The sequence below is a fragment of the Castanea sativa genome, chromosome 8 (genome assembly GCF_040712315.1).
Source record: "Castanea sativa cultivar Marrone di Chiusa Pesio chromosome 8, ASM4071231v1".
NCBI classification, from domain to species: domain Eukaryota; kingdom Viridiplantae; phylum Streptophyta; class Magnoliopsida; order Fagales; family Fagaceae; genus Castanea; species Castanea sativa.
The window spans coordinates 30,262,847-30,277,672 of NC_134020.1; the positions used below are offsets into that span (position 1 = coordinate 30,262,847).

Below are 14,826 nucleotides of genomic sequence, written 5' to 3' on the forward strand. Positions count from 1 at the left end.
TTCCCCACTTGAGACGCATGTCATATCAGGAACTATTGTTGTCGCACTTGCACTGCTGCTACCATGTGATCATGTAAATATGTTTTACCTTTTAATACTTTTATTAATGATGAAGATATAAATCAAAATTAGATGTGTTGATGCTTTGCACCTTTTCATTTTAATTGTGTAAGAAGCAATGTTTGAAACATATTTTGTAAAAGGACATAGATTACATATTAAAAATTAACCAAAAACTTGTTCAAGTAGATGCATTTTAGTTTTTTACTTTTAATATCTTGGGCTTTCTTTACTTTTAAGTCCAAATTAGTCTTTTATAGGTTATTAACCCATTAGTTTTTTAGGTTAATGGGTACTCTTAGACATACTCAATTCGTTTATTTGAAGAAAGTTTTGATATCACTTTTATATAAAATATAAAAGGTTGTAAAATAAAAAAGTCAATTACTTTTTTTTTCCTCATTAAAAGTGTCTAATTTTTTTTTCTAAACCAATACCCTTAAGGCATTCATTAACTTTCCTTTAGTTTATTAGTCTAACTTGGAGCCCTAAATATGGAGTCCTACCTAGAATTTATCCCTTTTACTTCCTACTTATAATTTTAAGTCAATTTCTTCCTCTTACTAGTCAAAACCCTAAAACCCCACCTAGAATTTATCCCTTTTACTTCCTACTTATAATTTTAAGTCAATTTCTTCCTCTTACTAGTCAAAACCCTAAAACCCCACCGTATATTTCTAACAAATAACCATTAAAATATATATATATATACCTCATACCATAGCTAACTTAGTACCTTAACCCTTAAAATTCTAAATGAAAATGAAAATTAAATAGACATTTTCCATCTTATTTTATTCTGCAAATGAAAATAAACTGATTTTATTAATAAAGACATCACACGACCCCGACCCCGACCCCGGGCTCAACTTCATGTTGCAAGAGCAGAATTCCTGCTTTGTTGAATCATGATCTACTCTGCAAAATATACAGGATATAAGAAAAGCAAACTCATACAAGGACGCATGTATTTTATGCAATGGCATAAAATAGCTTGGGTAACATTGAACCACATGCTTGCCACATGAATAGAGCAAAGCTATAGCAATATATTCTAGACCAAGTGCACAATTATACCACAATGTATAAACTTCAACAAAGAACTACTTAAAATGCCAATTTTATAGTATGCACTTAAAATTTTTTATTGGTAAGTTACACAACTAGTGCACTCTTTTAAGTCCATGAACTTATCTTCTGCTTTTGCTCTAATAGGGATTAAAGGGACAAGGTGCCATTCAAGATAAAGTTCATTGGCTCAATTATTTATTTATTTTTTATAAGAAAAATTTTATTTAAAAAAAGACTACTTCATGTAAAAAATTACGAAGAAGTTGAAAAAGATATAAAAGAAAACAAAAAAGATTATGTTAAAAAAAGAAGAGAATATGTAAACATCGGGAAGGATTTATTAGACATGAGACCCCAAGCCTGAGACCAATCAAACAAAGTGCTTACAAACGAGTTAAGAAGCCGATCCCCCAAGTTCTCCACATCCTTGAAGATGCTATGCTCCCTCCAAATGCACCACATCAAACACAACTGTGCCATAGTCCAAATACTAGACAAATACTTCCCCAACTAGTTCCTCCACCCAGTCAGTAAATCTAGCACTCTTTCTAGTAAGACCCAAGAAACCCTAAATGATCTAAAAGCAAAGTTCCACAACTGATCAGCCCCTTGATAGAGGTGATCCATCGTTTCCCTACTACATTGGCACTTACAACACCAATCCACAAGGACAAACCCTCTTTTCCACAAATTTTTACTAGAGAGTATCTTCCCCCTAGCCGCCATCCAAAAAAACAGGATACCCGCAGAGTAACCTTCACACCCCAAAAAATCTAACAATACACCCCCGAAAACCCTCTTCTCCTCAAATTTTCACTCGTGAGTATTTTCACCAATCCATTGGCTCAATTATACACTAACAAAGAAACTAAAGACTTCTGGTATTTGGTAGAAGGCAACGAGTATCAGACAACTTCCACGAGTTTCAAAGTTCTACTTCTCAAAAAAAAAAAAAGTTTCAAAGTTCTATAAAAAGAATATCTTACGCTATGTGTGATCACAATGGCAGATGAAATTCAGAATCCTATCCTCTTGCATGTAGTAAGAGCAAGCATATACCAATAAACACTGATTGACATCAGTCACCATAAAAATGTAGGAAACTACCACCAAAATGAAAGATGGATAACAGATAAGCACCTTTGCCTCTTAAAACATGTGCTACATGTCTCAACAAGATTGTTTCATTCACATGCAGATGGCAATGAAGAGACGGCAACAGCAATTGGGGTGCAAGTTTCTTTACTTGCAAGTATTGCAGAAGCATCAGAATCCATTTCCTGACTTTCTTTTTCTATTCAGACGTATGACTTCCTGACATTTTCCCAAGACATCATCAAGTGACCCTCCATTCATTGTGGAATCTATCAACTAAGGTACTTGCAACTTTCCTTCACAAAGCAATCCACCTATACCCTTTCAGGGTCATCACTCATCTCTTTGGCCATGGCATTATAAGAGGATAGAGAATCACCACTCAGCAAAACTTCGATGCCATCACCATCATCAGACCAGCAAGTTTTGTCCGCACTTCACAGGGCTATGCCTCTGGCTTGGGTGGGACAATTACACTCCAGTTACCTTCTAATATTTGATGTTTCCTTTGTGAATTTATGTAAACTAGAATCTGATCCGACCAAAGCTCTCCAAAAAGATTCTTTCCTCAGTTCCTACTCCCTCTATAACTGCATTTATCATCCCCACAATTGCTGCTACCTCCCAGAGAGAACTTCCCTTAATCAGCCTACTATGCTCTCCATGATGAGCTATAACTCAAGCCAAAAAAAGTACAAATGAACAAAATCACTTATTCAGCATTTTTCTTGTAACAATATAGTTTTATACAAGCAAACAAAACAGAAGTTGCTATTATTGAACATCATAAGAGAACTGGAATTTATAACCACCAAGATAACTGTGTGCCCTACAACCATAGTTGCAAAACATTATAGATTCCAACTGTTGCATTCATTCCACTAATGCCTTGTATTTGCAGTACACTTACTCCCCAGATTAAAAAAGAGCATGACTTTAAAGAATGAGTAATCAAAAAGTAAAGTGAAGGGCAAAGAGAAAATTCATTTACCTGAAGCATTAACCTTCCTTGGTTGTTTTTTGAAGAACACCCTATAAGCACAAGCATCCATTCGCTTTTGTTTCACTGATGATTCATCCTCTTTTTCACTTTGGCCAACTTCTTTAGTTTCCAGTGTCAATTGTTTCACGCTCTTCTCCTTTTCTTCCCTTTTGAGATCTCTGAGTACTTGGAGGGCTAGGAATCATCTTTCCAGTTCTCTAGCAGACCTTAAACCAGCTGATTAAAAAGTGGAGGCATTATAAAACAATGCTTGCTCTAAGAATTAAGACATTTCAAACAAACTTAGCTTCCCATGGCAATGTTATAAAACTGGAAGAGAACTAATAATAGCAAGGCATTGTTTTCATTTGAACCTCAAGCACTGTATACTTCAGCTTAATAAAAAATTGGTTGATGACTGTCAAGAATTATTGCAAATGCTTTGAACTCACTGACTTGTTTCGTCATGACTGGACACTTAGAACCCTGTAATCTTAAACCTGCTTAAATCAACAAACAAGATCCTCCGAGACAGAAAGCTATTTTTCAATCATACTCAACTGCTTAACTAGCTCCTCATTTTCAAATTTCTTCAGGTGTTCAGCTATACTGTCAACATAAGAAGCTTTCAAGCTAATTCCTGTTTTGAGCATAAACCTCGCAAGCTTTGCAGCCTCTACCAAATGGCTTTGTTGATAAAGCCCAACTAAAAGAATAGAATAAAGATCAGAATCAATAAAAGTAAAAAACTCTAACTTCTCAACTTCTTCAGATAAGTAAAATCCATCTAGCACTCATCCCTCCAAACAAAGCTCCCTTATCAAAATGCTACATGCCAAACTATCAGGTTTCACCCCAGTAGCAAGCATATTCCTAATGAACTTCTCTGCCTCCTCAAGTTTTTGAAATTTTACAGGACAATATTAGAGAACTATAGCAATCACCATATGAAACATTGCCTCCCGCAACAACTTTATCAATCACCTTATAAGATTTTTCGACATGCCCCTCCATACAGAAACCGTTTATCAAAGTACTAACTATAATGTGATTAGGAGCACACCCAAAAGCTTCCATTCTATCAAAAATTTCCAATGCCTCCATTGTATGACCTTTCTCACAAAAGCTCTGAATCATAGATGTATATGTAACAACATGAGGACTACAATTTCCAATTTCCACGTTCATCAAGAAGGGCCGAATACACCCAAGCCCCCTTATAAACTTAACCAATCCACAAGCATCCTCTAACCTGCCCACATTACAAAACCCTTTAATCATGGTGACATACGAGATCATATCAGGATAAATATCACTCAAACACATCTCATTCATCAAATCTTCAGCCATAGCCATATCATCCTTTTCACAAAACAACCTTATAACCACATTATACGCTGTAGTATCAGCCTGCAAACCAAATTCATTCATTTTCCCAATATCCACAAAGCCTCATTAGCAAGCCTAGCTTCAATACACAAATTCAAAAACACCTTAAATGCCTTAGCACTAACCACATACAAGAAAGCACGGGTGCAGCTCTAGAGCCGCCACACCCGCACCGGACTTATCCCGACGCGGCATCCGGCGTCTGACGTGCTGATTCGCCTCTTTTTTTTTTTTTTTTTTTTTGATTGCGCCGATTCGGGTTGAAACCGGCCGATTCGGCCAGATTCCGGCCGAAATGGTCCAATTCCAGCTGAAACAGACCGATATGGCCATCAAAACCGGCCGAAATGGCTGCTGGCTGCCATTCTTCTGCTTCATGTGGCCTTGTGAGAGAAAAAAAAAAAGAGAGAAGGAAGAAGAAGATGAGAAGACACAAAGAAATGGTTAGAACTTAGAAGAGGTGAGGAAGAAGAATAAAGGTATATAACAAAAGAATATAAATTAAGTAGGTGAGAAAGTCATTATTTCATGTGGGTAGGCTTGGGAATTGGAAAAGGGGTAAATGAACCTTCTTGAAAGGTGGTTTTTTGTTTACAATTACCAAAAATATTGATTTTATTAAAAACAAATCATAAATAATTGTTTTTTAATAATAAACTCTACCCCTTTATTTGAATTTTTTATATAAAAAATATTAAATTTACTATATAAAAATATTTTTAATAATATTTTATTCGCGGCACCCTGCTACACCCCCACCCTACTTTTTAAAAAATTGTCGAATCCTGCACCCGCACCTGAATCTGGAAATGCACCTGTGCTTCATAGACCACATACCCATCAACCCTATAAACCTCAACAATATTAACAACACCACCTGGGTTTTGATTAATTTGAAGCAATTGACAAGCTTTGCTGTACATGAATGAACTATGCCTATATTTGGATTGAAGGCCAGCCAGATGAAAAACCTAAGACCCATTTGAGATTGGTTGGGTTGACATCTATGTAAGACCTCAGTGACACAATTGGAGTCCAATGTGGCATTAACTGTGGCCGGGTTTTTTTCTATGTTCTTGGCACCATTCCTCTGCAGGTGAGTGTAGGATTTCTCATCAACGGGACTCAGCAATTGAACCAAATAAAGTGACAAAGCTGAATTCCCCCGATACACATTTTTCAACAATCCGACTAAAATAAGAAAGTACTGTAAACATCGATCATGTAGATCTTATTGTACTTAATGCTGCCATGCAATTAAAGAAGACAGTATTTCTCTGTTAACAATTTCTAGAAATCAAAACCAAAGAACGACAAGCGTTTCAATGGTCTCCCAACCAAAATGGGGGAACCTGCATATAGATGAAATGAAAAGTATTAAGTACATACATTGTAACAAGCTAGACAAAATCATGGTTTTAAAAACAGGATTGGTCAAAGAACCAAAAATGGAGGTGGTTCTCGGTTTTATGGTTCAACAAGGGTTGGACCGATAGTCGAACCGATGATGTCATGAATAAATAATTAATAATTTTAAATTTATAAAATATAAATATAATAAGTTTATTACTAATAATATGTAGGTAAAAAATAAACAAAAAATTTATGTGAATTTTCACATCTTATATTTAGAAAATAAAAATAGCCAAATGTAAACATATAACCACTACAAAATCATCCTAAAAACATAACATTTAGTGAACTTTTCGTTTTGATTTAATTATTATCTCAAAATGAAACATAACATATGTTTAATTGTAATCATGAAAAGAAATTTTTTATAATATATAATGAATTCAAGTTAAATAAAAATTAATTGACTTTTAAGTTAATTCCCATAATTAACTATGACTACTATTTCTTTCTAATCATAATTATCGTAAGAAAAAAGAAGAAGCTAAATTCACGTGACTTAGATCAAGTAGTTGTACTTTCTTTTTTAATGTTCCTAAGGACAAGTAGTACCGGATTGGTGTCCAGTTCTGAATTGGTCTAACTGGTTGGTCTAGTCTGGTTTTTAAAACAATGAACAAAACATGAGTGAAAGAACAATAAGATAAGAATGATTACTGTGACATTAAGGTAAAAAACAGGAAAACCAAGTTAGTCATCTATTCGATAATAATGACTAATGGAGACATTTCTATTATTACATGTCATACACCTCTTTGGTTTTATCAAAATTTTATTGTTGAACATGCATGTTTAAACATAGATTTTCAACATATTCTCTTTACACAAATTTCACACGATATAGACATGTTTCAATGCGGGCACTCTCAAGATATTTAAACATTCAATCAAGGCACAAAGTCAATCTTAGAGCAGCAAAAAAACCGAGGTGCAGAATGCCAAAGACTTTCTTTAGGACAAGCTTCTGATTTAGTACATGACCAAGCTAAAATCACATTTTCAAACTCAAATAAGGCTCAAGAACAAGTTTTGGTCTACAGGTGAGGGAGAAGGGGGGATTTGAACTAGTGACTCCACTTCATAAGGCATGGTCCCTGGCCAATTATGCTACCCCTTGGGGTATGACAATTTTTTTAAGTTTAGCATGTTATAACTCTGAAGAACTCTTCTAGCAGTAATACACATCCTCTGCCAAATAAATATAAGCATTTTCCAACCAAAAAGTTGCCTTAAAGTGATTACAAACAATTATGGCACAACCTCTCACATGATGATTCCATCACTGCACATCATATCATCTTTTTCTCTATGACCTCTGAAATATTAAATCAAAACTAGACAGCTCATTGAGGACTAAAGATAATTTCATGCAACTTAGTTAAATTATCTAGCCAGGCGGCCCAGCCCATGATTCATGAGCTTGCTCAGCAGCTGCAAAAGCCAGGTTTAAATAAGAATATCCAGACTTGATTAAAGCGCTCAAGTGAAGCTTGAACACACTAATATTAGAGTTTGGTTAATGGGTGTCCTTAGGGCATTTGTTACTGGACTGTTTCAGGAAAAATTTTATACTACTTTTATGGGAAATATAAAAGGTTGTCAAAAAAATAAATTACTATTTTCTCTTCCCATAAAAAGTTTCTAAAACATTTTTCTAAACCAATGCCCTAAGGGAATCCTTTAACTTTTCCCATATATTATTTAAGCTAAGCCCGGGAGCCAAACACTAGGCTCAACTAGGCTTGATTGGGGCCTACACAATCCCACCCTCACCCAAGAAGAGCAGCAGAAAGAGGAGAGAGTGCAAGAGGATCTAGAAGAAGCAAGGATGGTTGAAGAGGAGAGATTTAGGAGATTAGAAGAAGGGAAAGAGAGACAAACCCAAGAAGAGCAGAGAAGGAAAGAAGATGAAGAAGAAATGAAAAGAAGAGAAAAGAAAAGACGCGAGGAAAAGGAAGAGATGTAGCAGAGATAAAGAAGAGAGAGGATGAAGAAATGAAGAAAAGAGAAAAAGATAATTTTGACAGGATAAGAGTCTAAACTAAAAATAAAAAAAAAAGAAGAAGAAAGAGGAAGAAGGAAAACAAAACGAAGGAGTAGAAGAAAAAGAAGTTTCAAAAATTGAAGGTTCGAAGGCCAAGGGCATAGAAGAAGACATTGAGAGCTTAGGAAAAGTACTTACACTTCTATTGGCAAACCACACTCTCAGTGTTTTTGTTGAGCCAAAATAGTTTGCTTGGCTGAAGATAACCTTACATCGTCAAAAAAAAAAAAATCACCGTTTTGATAGTGTTTTCTACCGGCTCATATTTGCCGCAAGCTCTCTTTCTCTCTCTTTTCAACTCCACCTGCTCTCTGACTCTTCCCCTCTCCCTCTTCCTCTTCCAACTTATATTTATTGACAAACCACACTCTCTCATCTAAGGATTTACAAAACCCTCTCATGTGAATCTTCTAATAGGCATTATTATCCCATCAAAGTGAGGGGTAACTATGAGGGACAGTTGTGTTTTAACCATGACAACAGGGGTCAAGGATCACACTCGGAAAATTATTCCAATCTACGCCAACTGAATCACTCTCTTAGGTGTTGTCTGAAGTACGCCATCTTATACATCGACCTCAGGAGTAGTTGCATACCTCATGGGCCAGGGCAAAGAGGAGGAGCCACCACCCTGGATATAGGTCTAGGACCCACTTTAAACTTAATTTGTAATTGACTACTAGTATGTAATAATTCTGTTTTTGATGTTTAGTTAATGAGAAACAGTTGGGAAATACAATGATATTAAAAGAAAAAAAAACTAGGGCAATTATTTTGGAACTAAGAGTCCTGCATCACATTCAAAACCCAAGGGATGAAATTGTAAAATGGACACAAAAATGAATAAGAATTGAAAAGTGAAAACCCAAAGCATTATGGAATAACCTAACCATTCATTTGAATAGCAGTATTTTTTTTTAACTTAAATGACTTTAATAAAGTATGAAAAAAAATATATTGATAAAAATTATGTATAAAATTGAGTTTTATAATATGCTGATTTAAAATAAATAAATGAAAAATATCATTTTAAATCCATAATATCATGAGTGTTCTTGTTTTATTGAAATATGCAAAGTTTAAATCATCAGATGTTGCTAAGTTCATATGAAGCAATTTATATTAACAATTATTGTTCAAAAAACTCGACTTTTTCCTCAAATCCAATCCCCACCTGGAGACAACTTGGTTTCTCCATAAAGCTAAGTACAGACAGGATACCTTGCATGATTATTTGATAGTTTATACTCTAAAACCAACACTTCAAAATAATCATTTCCACAAGTAACCCAAATAATAAAAAGTATTTAGACAGTCCAAATTCACAAATAAGACAATGAGAAGCTACAGCATCATGAAAATCACAAAATGTTAAAGCTTAGTAGTATGGTAAACAAGTTCAGGAAAATACCAACCTTCTTATAAAGAAAATGTAGCACGGCCAGTTGGAGTATCAGGGGGATGGCCTGTGAAATCTCTAAAAGAGACAAGTAATCAAAACCAACCAAGTAAAATTAAGTTAGATCCTCTATAACATGAACATAAATCACAAAAAATAGCAATGTTGCCCTGGATAATACATGGTAAGTGGTAACTAACTTAAAAGAAATGTTTGTTGAGACATGCTACATAAATAAAGGGGAAGGATTTTAGCAAAAAATACAAATAAAAATGGGAAGTAATAGGTCCATACATATGCAGACCAATTTCTTGGATAGATGAGGTACAAAGTACCAGTGAGCGAACACGTTTGATTTTATAATAAGGAAACAATCAGTTCATTCCATAGCTTCTCTGATCCTATATAATCAATGTAATCTCAATTCATTTACGAAAAAATTTAAAGAATGGTCTTGTAGACTGTAAACAACACATATAAAATCCAAAATTTGTGATTTGTTTGAAGCTTTTATCTAATTCCTGTATACATCTATCAACTCACTAATCCACAACATATCCACAACCTACAGCAATCAACTCACTAATCCTTTGATAGTACTCTCTATCATAACAAACTCTCTGTGTTTGGAATATCCTTGTTGAAAAATTCTCCGTTCATCGAATGCCCCTGAATTATATTGACATCCTTCACCTAAAAATAATTTTTTGTGAAAGGCATGGTTTCTTTTCCAGCCCCATTAGGCATCTCAACCTTGCATGACTGCTTCTGTGTATTGGAGCTACAGCTCTGTTACATTTGCATTTTATTAACCCCTTCATATGATTCCTCTTGAAGTCAAGGAGGCCACCTCTGTAACAAGGTTAAAACGTTTATCTTCATTGATACTACCTGGATCCTCTATTAAAAAATGTCTCCTTCTTATGGCTACTTAAATTCAAGTAAGATTTCCTTCATCAGGTTTTCTTTGTAATTATATCCTGTTGTCACCTCTTGACTGCAAAGCTGCATCCTCAACAGAGAATTAGTTTCTCAAATATCATGTAATTTGTCAAGAATCCTCCAGGTTACAGCATCTGGGGCGAGCCCATTCCTTCTCATCTCTCCCACAACTTGATAAGCTTCTTTCATTAATCCCAACTTGCATGCACTGTCAATCAAAATATTGTAATCGAAAATGTTTGGAAAGACCCCAGAATCAAATAATTTATATAAGAAATGACAAGCTTCAATAAATTTGCACGAGCAGCAAGGCCCTATGACAAGGGCTGCATGAACATAATTATCATGATACTTTGATGGCCATATGACATCCATTATTATAGTACAAGCGATACTATCCACCAAGACACCATCACTTGCCAATCTATTAAAAAACCCCATTGCTTCATTTGCTTGCTGAAGTTTACACAAGCCATGACGAACTGCATTATATGTAACAACACCAGACCTAACACCTCGTTCTGGCATTATGTGATACAAAAATTCAAAAGCTTCCTGGGTTATTCCAAGTTTTAATAAACCCTGTATGATAGCAGTGAAGGTTACAGCATCTGGGGCACAAAGTTTGCCTATTATCATTTTATTTAATACCTTCAAAGCTTCTCCAATCCTCCCCATATTGCAAACCCATTTATAACTGTGTTCAAGGTAATGACTTCAGGCTGACACTGGTTTTGAAGCATAAAAACAAATGTATTCAAAAGCTCATTTGGGTTATTGATAAGACAAAGAGCTCTTAAATATATATTGAACATTCTAGTTCTGTCCACACCCTACTTATTCAGCATATATTGGAGAAGATTCCTTGCCTTGTAGAGGTTCAATTCTCCGCAAAGACCTTCTACTAGAACCTTATATGTATACTCAGATGGAAAGTACCCAAACTCACTTCCTTCCTCCAACAACTGTTATGCTCATCTGTATTGTACGACGCTAAACTTGGAAGAAACACCCTCTTCCGCATTATGTAAACAACCCTTGAGGCCCCATGATGAATGAGATGATGAATTACATGTAATGCAGTCTATGGGGTTCGAGAAACAAGTAACCTGGCAATAAGAACATTGCAGGTACACTCGTTGGGGATGCAATGAGAAGATATAAAGAGTAGAAGAGGTTAGATGGCAGAGTGCATGAATGATGGTCCATTATCCTCAGAGGTTGAGGCAGTCTAGAAGGCAAAGTGCCTCGTCAACATTGCAGTCTTTGGTGCAAGTCTATGAATCTTTTTGGTCCAGTATGACCTGTTGATGATGCTAATGCTGATGTTATCTTCTGGTTCTCGTGGTTCATGTTTTGGTGGTTGGTATAATGTGAGTGAAGAGGAAAGCAAGAGGTAAGATTATGGTCTTGGGGATCATTGGTGATGGGGTGATGAAGCGGAACATTTTTCATATGCAAACATTCCTGAACTCTAACACCACCGCAAACCCAAAAACACTTACATTCAAGGACATTGATGATCAAACACGATCAGATCAAACTACTTCACAAGGAAAACCCAAATATGCTAAAAAACAAAAACCATCCAGATCAAAATTGTTTCTTTTTCGGCATGAAGTTAGTTTCCAGGATGAACTCACTGTAGTTGCCATTGCTATTCAATTGAATGCCCAGGGGAAGCTCTTGCAGTGGCCATGGAGGTTGGTTGAGATTGGATGGTAGTGATGAGGGTTTGAAGGGTGTGACTGTGAACAGCCTAAGGATTGGGCCAAGTGAGAGAGAGGAGAGGAGAGGAGAGAGGAGAAAGAAGAAAATATTTAAAAAGTGAGTAACAACTGCCATAATGAACTATTGTTACTAATTTTTTTTTTTAATTTTAAAACAAGTAAGCTTTGTCAAATGTAAAATGTTTTACCAAGCTGCATATGCCAAGACCTTTTGGAGGAGCAGTTGCTGATGAAGGTGGACAGCTTGAGGATTGGGGAAGACATTGGCAGAAATGTTCTAATTAAACTCATAAATATGCACTCAAACTAAAATAATAATAACAAAAAATGATTCCAGAAAAGGTAGACCTAAGATCTCAAGAATAAAGTGACAGGGCAAGATGTGACTATCCACTTCGGTAGCATCAACCAAAAAAAAGAAACATTGAAAGAGGACACGCGCCGCGGGGGGGGGGGGGGGGGGGTTGGGATATCAGTATAGTTCACATGTTTCTGGTTTAAGGAACTCAAGCTGAATAATATGCAGAAGCTTACATGCTTTCCATGCTTAAATGATCAAAGTCATGATAGTGAGCCCCACTATGCCTAGTACAACGGAATTATATTTTTCAACCAAGTAAATTCTAGATAAAATCCATGAAAATCAGAAGCACAATCATACCATTACTATTACAATAGGCTGACAAAAAGACTTGGTTCACAAATTATGATAGGTTGACAAAAAGCTAACCTAATGAGTTGCAAGCTGTCGAGTTTGCAAAGGAAAGATGAAGGACAACAGGCTAAGCTGAAGCATTTGGGAACTGTGTCCTCTCTTTGACTCACCAACTCTGTGTCCTCTCTCTCTCTCTCTCTCTCAGTGTCTATAAACTCTGGAGTTCACGGTGAATTTCGTTTTGTCTTGAATTCTACTTTGACTAAAATGGTGACTATTCTCTCCAAAAGAACCGTTTTGCTCAACACAAACCAAAACTTGACTAAAACAAGACAACTGTAGATAAGGGTCTTTGTGCATTTTATATAGTTAGAAGAAAAGCAAAGAAAAAAAAAAATCAGAAAGCTCTAACTCAAATTGCACCTCCTTCCCCAGTAAGAGCAACGTGTAAGGTGAGGAAATGAGTTCTCAATCCACTTGGGGTATGTGTAATCTACAAATATAAATATCCCTAATTTTCCAAATCCATCCAATTCAATCCAAAATGGTGTTTAATTATCACCAAGAATTGCACAATTCAAAGTTTCAGCAACTATGTGCCAGTAATCCAGGCTAAGCAGATGAAACATTGGGAATTTATTCAGCTCATCATATCCACGTAGGGGCTAGGGCCATAAAGTCCTACAGAAATAATAAACTTCTCTTCATTCTAATGAAAAACCAGATAAATGTTGTAGAAATGCCTTTAAAAAATTTCTTAGGAAGAAACATACCTAAAGTTTTTCAAAGTATTTTTGCACTTTCCCAAAAGGAGTCAACTTGGTCTGAGTAAACTACGAAGCTTCTATGCCGGTAAGGAAACAATAATTTATAGATTCACTCTCTTGTAAAAATGGTTGCTACTCTGCATGCCATTTTATATGTTACTCCTAATAGGGTGTTACTCTTCCTGGGTTCATGAAATTTGTCTAAGTCCCACAGATCAGTGATAATGTAGTCCAGCAATTATCCAAAAATAAAACTTTCTTGTTCCTTCCTATGTTATTCCTAACAGTGTGTTACACTCCCTGGGTTCATGGAATTTGTCAAAGACCCATAGATCAGTGATATTGTGGTCCAAAAATATCCAAAAAGAATAACATTTATTGTTTTAAACTCATAGCAAGAACAAACAGATTGAGGCGATATCAAATAATGCTTTCCCTTTAAAATTTCTTGTTTAGAGCACAAGCACAATCTCAGATACAATCATTTAGAACAAACACTAATAGCGTGAGATGATATCAAATAATGCTTTCACTTTTTTATATTTTAATTTACGAACTCCATTAGCAACCCAACAGAGTATAAAATTGAAGAAGAATTTGGGTGAATACCTAATCATGGTAGATGGAATGATGGGAAATTCGCCCTTTCCAACCACTAAAGCCACTACAGAAAGAAAAGAAGCAAAAATTTTAGTAAGAGGTCAATCAAAACATAAATGGAAATGGAAATTTAGAGAGAGAGAGAGAGAGAGAGAGTGAATAATAAACAGAGAATATATAGTAATAGGCCCAAAAAAAACCACTCCATAGATGAGGTAGAAGTAGTAATAATGCCTAGATGCTTTTTTGGGAGCTAAACTTTTCTTCTTCTTTTTTGAATAAGTAAGACTTTATTAAAAATATGAACATCACCCTGCACACAAGAAGTACATGCAATGAGAACATATAACATGTAATGTGGTATATGGGGTTCAAGAATCAAGTAACCTGGCAATAAGAACAACAAGAACATACAACGTGTAATGTGGTATATGCAGTTCGAGAATTGAGTAACCTGGCAATAAGAACATTGCAAGTAAGCTTGTCGGGGACACAATGAAAAGATATGAAGAGAAAAAGGCGGTGGAGAGCTTCGGAGAAGCGGTTAGAGTGGCAGAGTGCATGAAAGATGGTTTTGATGTTGAGAGAGTCTGGTTGGTATCCTCAGTGGAGGAGGCGGTCTAGAAGGAAGCACCATGTCAACATTGCGGTCTTTGGCGCAAAGTCTGGAAATCCTTTT

At 35.7% G+C, this 14,826-nt stretch overlaps 2 pseudogenes; both read right to left on the reverse strand.

The window, feature by feature from the left end:
* Positions 1 to 870: 870 nt before the first annotated feature.
* On the reverse strand, positions 871 to 12,050 carry LOC142606174 (uncharacterized; annotated as a pseudogene).
* LOC142605560 (uncharacterized) lies at positions 3,549 to 4,680 on the reverse strand (annotated as a pseudogene).
* Positions 12,051 to 14,826: the final 2,776 nt, after the last annotated feature.